This window comes from Petaurus breviceps, unplaced genomic scaffold (assembly GCF_028583685.1).
Source record: "Petaurus breviceps papuanus isolate PSGF00001 unplaced genomic scaffold, PetGlider_PUasm1.0 186, whole genome shotgun sequence".
Taxonomy (NCBI): Eukaryota; Metazoa; Chordata; class Mammalia; order Diprotodontia; family Petauridae; genus Petaurus; species Petaurus breviceps.
Window position 1 is genome coordinate 43,265,657 of NW_027185798.1, and position 1,633 is coordinate 43,267,289.

At 40.7% G+C, this 1,633-nt stretch overlaps 1 pseudogene; it reads right to left on the reverse strand.

The window, feature by feature from the left end:
* Window positions 1–520: 520 nt before the first annotated feature.
* On the reverse strand, window positions 521–1,159 carry LOC138162166 (small ribosomal subunit protein eS26 pseudogene; annotated as a pseudogene).
* Window positions 1,160–1,633: the final 474 nt, after the last annotated feature.

Consider the following 1,633-nt stretch of genomic DNA (forward strand, 5'->3'; position numbering starts at 1 on the left):
CATCTATACCAACTATAATAATTTCATCCAGAATTTGAACCGAGTCCAGAAAATGCCTTAGTCAGCAAGCATGATTTGCTTGTAAAGTAGCCAGAGATGGCTGCCAAAGACAAAACAGAGTTAGCATATAAAACTATACTCATTTGTAAAATTTCAAGGAGGCTGTTGGATGATTTTGAGCAGTACCATCTCAAAAAGCCAAGAGAATCAAGAGAGGGTAAAGTCAGGTTAAAGGAATATTGGCAAAATATCTAAGTAAAGGACTTTCAAGGGTGAAAATGAAAAGAGGACTAGAAATAGAAGAAAAATGGAAAAGATTTGCCAAAATAATTTCAATTAACTGTTTCTTCAGAAACTCCACCTGGAAACACCAGACTTGAACCTGAACATCTCATTCCCATTTACCAAGTAAAGGACATATAGCAACTGTATGCTGACTTGATCTATGGAGTCTTAGATGTTTTTTGGAATTTCTTTGCCATTTCATCCTTAATCACTGATATTGGTGCATGAGCTGCAATTCTTTTTTTTTTTTTTTTAAGATAGACCAACCATTTTATTTTCCTCTAATCAGCTCAGGAATGTTGATGGACAGATAGCTCTTTACGTGGACTTTGGAGGGAGTCTGGGGGCAGCACCTGCAGGTCTGAAGCGGGGCGGGGGCGTACGATCCTTGCGGGCCTCCCGGGAGCGGTTCCTCACTACCTTCCTGTGGATCGCGCAGCTCACACAGTAATGAAGTTTCACGTACAGCTTGGGCAGCACATAGGAATCGAAGAGGCTGGTCTCGGAGATGGCCCTCACAATGTTGCGGATGACGAACTTCTTGATGGCCTTGTCCTTGGGCATGCAGCGGGCGCAGGTGGTGCAGCGCATGGGCTTCTTGGCGCCCTTCTTGGCGCGCCCATTGTTCCTCCTCTTCTTGGTCATCTTGGATGCCAGGAATCGAAAAAGCGCAATTATTTTCATGATGGTCTGTTTGTGAATACTTATCATTGGTACTAGAATGAGCAATGATCAAATGTACCATGAAAGACTATTTTTGTAGCTTCCAGACATAAGATGCAATTCACTCGACCATCTCCTTGCTTTGCATCCCCCATCACCATTGAGCCTTCTTCAATTCAATTTTGCTTCAACTTCCCTTCTTCCTCATTTATAGCAAGAAATGTCAAGATTGAGATGATACAATTCCTCTGGTGATATGTTCACATTGGTCATTGGGCAGCGATCTCATATTTAGAAGCAACAGTGGTCAGGTTGAAGTTTGAGGACGGTCTAAAACTGATTCTTGGTGCCTTCTCTACCCCCTTTGCTACCAATCGACTACCAGCACTAAAAAAGCATAAAGGGGTGTCATGACACTTAGCACCATTTTTCATTTTTATTTGTTTCATGTCCAAATTTTTTTTGATACCAAAATTTTAAAAAATGAATGTTTAAATTTTTTTTAACAAAAATTTTACACACAACTGGGCAAAATAAATAAATGTGTATGTGTATATGTAATCTCTCTATATAAATATCTAAACCTATCTATGTTGATTTCTATAAATGAGGAGGGAGGGGGAGGGAGACAGAGAGAGAGAGAGAGAGAGAGAGAGAGAGAGAGAGAGAGAGAGAGAGAGAGAGA